Source organism: Larus michahellis, chromosome 6 (genome assembly GCF_964199755.1).
Source record: "Larus michahellis chromosome 6, bLarMic1.1, whole genome shotgun sequence".
Classification (NCBI taxonomy): Eukaryota; Metazoa; Chordata; class Aves; order Charadriiformes; family Laridae; genus Larus; species Larus michahellis.
The window spans coordinates 40053967-40059966 of record NC_133901.1 but is presented as its reverse complement, the minus strand read 5'-3'; the positions used below and the strand labels follow the sequence as shown (position 1 = coordinate 40059966).

The 6000-nt window shown below is 40.9% G+C and overlaps 1 long non-coding RNA gene across 1 annotated transcript in view; it reads left to right on the top strand.

The window, feature by feature from the left end:
- The first annotated feature begins 2491 nt into the window (after window positions 1-2491).
- The window catches only part of LOC141744851 (uncharacterized), a 79843-nt gene continuing 76334 nt past the window's right edge, over window positions 2492-6000 (top strand). Inside the window, exon 1 of the long non-coding RNA XR_012587603.1 lies at window positions 2492-2598. This is a non-coding gene — a long non-coding RNA (uncharacterized LOC141744851). The remainder of the gene's footprint in view (window positions 2599-6000) is intronic.

Sequence of the window (6000 nt, the reverse complement as noted above, 5' to 3'; positions counted from 1 at the left end):
TAATTTTCCTGAGTTTTGTCTGTGTTAGTATTAGTCACAGGTCATTTCATTTTGTGTAGGCAGAGTAATGTGATTAGCCACATTTAGATTTACCTGTGTGCTGAACTGAGCTGTATTATGTTGTGTGGTTTTTAGGTGCAAGTGATATGGTTGTTGATGTCATTTCATGTTCTAAATAAGTGTCTTATCATGCCACTTTTCTCCTTTTAGTAATAACTACATTGCTTTTTATTTCAGTTCACTTAGGTGAAGATTGTTCACAGGTTCTTTTTCTCAGACAACTAGTGTTGTTGGAAACCTTTGGAAAGCAACTAATGAGTCATCTTAGATATTGCATGAATCTTTGACAGTCAGCTTTAACAAATAAGGAATGATAAATGGAATGATAGATGGAGATTCCTATGGTTATCGTCTAACCTGCGGGGTTGCCATTTTCTTGCTGTAAAAAAATTTGAGGAAGGTGTAACCAGTATGATTGAGCTGTAACGGGTCTGTCATCCTCCAGTACCAGAACTCTGGAAACCTCTGAAGATGTTTCACCTCTGCAAACAGGCCACTCTTCATTTGGAGGCTGCAGATTCTTTGCTCAATTTCTTCATGCATGTGACTTTCAAGAAATGGATCTGTCACTTACTGAACTTAATCTAACAAAATCTCTTTGTCTTGCAATATACTGAACCAAGATTTAGCAGTTGATCTAACACCCCCAGTCTCCAGTGTGACAGCTGGTGCTATTATCGTAGAAGCCCAAGTCTAGGACTAGGCCGCCAGTGTTAAGTAAACTACAAGTGAAAAAATAAATAAATTGCTGTTGTTTGTTCTCCTGAGCATTATGGAAGTAATCTTTTACCCAACATTGGACACTTTTAAGATTCAGCTGGACAGCATGCTGGGTCATCTTGTCTAGACCATGCTTTTGCCAAGAAAGGTTGGCCTAGATGATCCTTGAGGTCCCTTCCAACCTGGTGTTCTGTGATTCAATCTACTAATCTTTTACAAGCATGTCAGTGTAAATATTTGTCAAAGTGTGTTACACAATGGTAACAGCATCTTCTCCATACCAGAGGACAGAACTTCATCTGCAGACCCAGGTGACAAAAGGGAAGGAGCCTGGGGGAGAGCCCTGCAGCCAAACACATGGGTCTCATGGACCCCCTCCTTCATCGTTAGAAAGCTGGAAGATCCAGCGTGAAGCACAGCAGAGTGATGCTAAATAGAAAGATAATTGTAAGATCAAACTCTGTCAAAAACAGGGAAGTTGGAGGCTGAGAGGCACAACATCCTGTCCTTTATATAACTAATTACTGTCAGAAAAGATCATCGATCTGCAGGGAGAGTCATGTTTCCCTGAATGTAAGGGGCTGCTCAATATGCTGCCGTAGCTGTAGGGCAGCATGAAAAGGAAACTGACCACTATTAACTACTCTGGAACTCTGGTCTGACAGACTGGGATGATTCTAGAAGAGCTTGACTGCACAGCTGTGCTTGTGCTCTTCATATCTGGCCTCTATTGTCTCCCTCTCTGTCTGAAAATATGAATATAGGCAAATGGAAAACTGTCTGAATCACTTGGTATTCAGGCAAGCTATAAACTAAAGAAGTTTATATCTTGTAAATGGGACCCTTAAGTCACTTTTTAAGTCACCTTAAAAAAATTCCCCCAAGTCTCAGACCTGCCCCTAAAACAGTGATTTAATGAGATTTTTTTCTTCTTCTTCCCAGAAGCCAACCCGACAGTGCTAGTTAATCATCCATTTTCTGGCTATATTTGAATGCAGTCAGAGCCCAAAGTGGATGTGGCCAAAGAGGTCCGGACTGTCATTACCATCTGGGATCCCAATCCTCTTTGTTATTGAGGGAATACAGAGGAGTGGGGAAAACAGTGGAAAACTGGCAGAGCTGCCCTCCTCTGTGTTCTGTTTGGGGTTTTCCCTTTGGTCAGTCCTCCACTCCAGTTTCTCATCACTGTCTCGTAGTCTCTTGTTCCAGTTGCAAGCAGCTATTTTGGATAGACTTATTCCACTTGAAACATAAAGGAATTCTGCTGCTGCAGTTTGTCCTTCCTGGGAAATTTTCCAAGTGCAGACAAATTTGAAGCGCTTTGTGCTGTTTTGTTTGATGTTGTGCACTAGACGGAGATACCCTTGGATAATCCTCCTGCCATATTGTGGGAGTCAGCAATAGAGAGAAGAGAGCTTCAAGTCAGTAATGATCCGCTAAATGTGAGCCTAATTGTTCAACAGTTAAGTATAGAAACAGTTTCCTGATCTGGCTCTTTCCAATTAGGTTATGTGACTTGTCATTCATCAGGCAGTTAGGCAACACAGCTGAGTTAATGCAACAACACTCTGTGCCTCTTTCCCCTACTTCTGCTTCCTGGTTTTCTGCTGAATTAGTAAATTGAATCAAGGAGCTGCTAACTGCAATCAGGTGAGCCCCAGGAGCAGCAAGAAGAGAAGGGAGGGGCATAGCGAATAAGCAGTTGGGAGGGTGAAAACTTTTTCTGTTGTAAGCGGGGAATTAGATTAGTTTGAATGCTTATGTGTTTGTGTTCTTGGTCTCTGAGATGTTGGATGGGAAATGGACTGCTCTTATGTGGTAAGAACATTTTCTGTTCTTCTGCATTGATAATGAAGTTGTGAATTCAGAAGCTGGTTATTTTGTAAAGTTTTCCTATGTCTGGTCAGGGCAGATGCAGAAACAGAAGGGATGGAGATGTTAATCATAACATGTGTAGTCCCATAATGCGGAGAGAGGGAAGACAAAGAAGTAGTTCACCATCTGCTAAGTTGGCTGCTTCAGGAGGGTTTGTTCATGTCTTGAATGCAGTGGAGAGGAAGGTAACCCCTTCTAATGGGACTTTGTCCTGCTTGAGTCTGTCTGCAGACTTCCCATTTACAGGACAATTGAAAGCGAAGGTATGCAATATAAGTAGAGCTGGCGAATCCTACCTGTCTTTTACAACGTTGAAGGTGTGTGGTGTGAAGAAGTGTGTGTTACCCCAAGCTTGGACAAAACTGTGCGGAAGTCATTACAGAAAGTATTCAATTATGGTAACCTCAAGGTTAACTACGCCTTCTGCCTGCCCAGGGCGAGGTGCAAATGCATGCTCTGTTTCTAACTGTCTTAACTACTTTTCTCCCTGCTTCCCTCCCAATGCCCATAGCCTTGTGTGTGTGTGTATAAGCAAAGTGCTTCTAAATGACATCTAGTACCACCTGAAATGTTATGAAGCATTTGAAGAAGACATGGTCCCTCACTTTGTCCTTGAAATGTGCAGATAGAGAGCTTGGCTGTATGTTCTTGTATGTAGCTGAGTCAAGCCTCCCTGCGCTGTTGTCCCTTCTCCCACACCCCATGTGACTATTCGCTTCTCCTAACAAAGCAGTATCTCTGTTCACAGTAGCACTGGCTTCCACCAAAAGGGTGCCTGTACAGCATTTTCGGTTGTTCTCCTTAACCAGAGTTCACAACTGCTGTGAGATATAGTGGGAAGGCAGTGATGCTTGGACTCTGTGTGCTTTTATTTTCAGTTTTTGCGTACCTTGAGGACCATCTTTCAGAAATGGCTGTAAGTAACAAGAGATCCTTGTCCATGAGGCTCCTTGGAACAAGGCTCTGTAGGAGCTCTCAGGACATAGGAGTAGGGTAGAATGAAGAGGATTAACTTCCCTTGCTGCCGTTATGACTCGGTAAAGGACTTTTTTTTCTTTCTTTCTTTTTATTTTCTTCTCTTTCTCTTCTTTTTTCATTTTTAAACACTTGTAGAGGGTAAGATCCTACTTCCCATTAAACTGTTTAGCAATGACTCATTCTAGAATAAATCCTTTCATGCTCTAATTTGAGTATAATGTTTAATACTGTCTTTGCTGCTGCTTAGACCTATGATCTTGTAAGGTGCTTATAATAGCTGTTTTGCTAAATCTTCCACCACGCTGTGACAGTGTGGGCTACGTGCTGTGGGGTTGGGCAGTTTTGCTTTTTTTTGTGTGTTGTTTTGGGGTTTTTTTGTGTTTTTTTAATTTTTTTTTTCTTGAGAGTGCGAGGGCAGTATAAATCTGAGGTAAGGAAGTAGTGCAAATAACAAACAACTTTTACTGATGACAATAAAATAACCAGCAAAGAGCCTGAAGTCTATAATTAGGACATTACACAATAGAAATTAGATAATGGGAGGCTAGGGAGTATAAAATACTGAAAGTGGGAAGCTCACGGTGTTTTTTAACTCAGAGGCCATGTTTTATGCTCTGTCCTGGATATGCTGTCTTGGAGATACAAGAGTGGCTGATGTGCTTCAGACCTTTTCTTTTAACACCTAACTATTCTGTGGGACAAATGGTGGTTTTTCTAATTCCAGTGTAACTTCTATTTCCTAGTAGGCACCTGTTCTCTCGGTGCAGCACAATAAAGTATATTGTTCTTCAGAAAAGGTTTGGTTTTCATGTCATGTGAATAGTTGGTGCTGTTGCATGTCTGCTGAGACCACAGTGACAGGCTCTTTAAATTGCAAAATGGAAGTTTGCTGAAGTTCATAATTGGAAACACTTCCATAGAAAAGCTACTTTGAGAACTAGCTAGGTGCATAGTCTGTTCCTGACATGTTTCCTTACAGGCCATGTTTTCTTCCATTTTCAGTGCTTTAAAGAGAACCTTGGCTGCAGAGCTAGCTAAAAGGACAACTTGCTATAAGAAAGTCCTGTCCAGGGTGAGTTGTATGGATGTAGACACAAAAACATTCAGTGCAAACTAAGATGTGATCAGCTGAAGATTTCCTAAAGGAGGTATCAGGCTTGCTCAGCTCACTTGATTCAATCCAAGAGGCTTGATGTAAGCTATCCCATCTACAGAAATAGACCTTTAAAGCACAAGTGTACTGCCTTAAGCTTTTCTGGAAGAAACAGTTCTGTTAAGGAAACAATGCTGTAAAAATCTTCCCTTCTCTGCTCTTGTTCATTTTAAAAGGATATTATTTCTTATACCCAGCTGATGAAGTGAAGGCAAAGACTGTGACTTCTGAACTGTGTTACTGGTAACGGCATTACATGGTATTTTCTGAGGTATTGCTCTGTGGCATTAAGGGCCCCAGTTAACCTCCACAAGGTGAGAATAAAGCCTTTTCCAAGTCTAGCTTTATGATGTTGACTTTCTGTGGGCCAGTCTACTTCTTGTTTCATTCCTTCTTTCTGCAGTGGAAAAACTGATGTACTGGTCTTTTTTTAATAAGGAAATGGACTTGAAATCATCTGATGGGAGCACTGTTGAGATAACACACTTGGGGAAAAAATAAAGAGCCAGTTTAAAATCCTTTCTTGTCCAATCGTGAGTCCTGTCGAAAATCCTTGAAAATTGTATCCGGACAGACTCAGTCTTAACTTCAAGTGGCTAAAGGTTGGCTGATGTGGTACATAGGCTGCAGGCAGAGTGTGAAGGTTGAGTGTCTTCTCCAGGAGCAGCCCAGCCTCTGTGTCTGCTCTTTCATAACAGTGTGCATATGTATTTATATAGCTTGCTATACAGCCTGTCGATTTTAAGACTTTTTCCTTTTTGCAATGTTAGAGCTTTGAATTTCTGTTTGCGTGTTTACACATTACCTCAGCCTTTGCTTGGACTGTGATATACAACTACCGCTTAATTTTCCAGCCTTCAAAAGATTTGCCTAAGTGTATCATCTTTTGATCTAAGGTCTCTCTTTCTTTCATTCTTCTGAAATTTCAAAGGGATTGTCCAACTTCAAAGATCTCTTTTGAACATGCTTACTTATTGTGGGTTATATTTATTGCTTCTTTTAATTGTTTTCTACCTGTGACGTTTTTGGGGCCGTATCTTCGCTACTACAGTGGGGTCTAGAGCCTCCCTATGTAGGAATTAGCATTTCTTTATATTGTAACTTTAGAGTCAGTATTTTATGAGTAAAAATACAAATTTATCTGAATTCTATGGAAAAGAACCCAGTACCTTTTAGTCATATTAGCTTTCAGTTCTCAGTACTGATCATTTGAA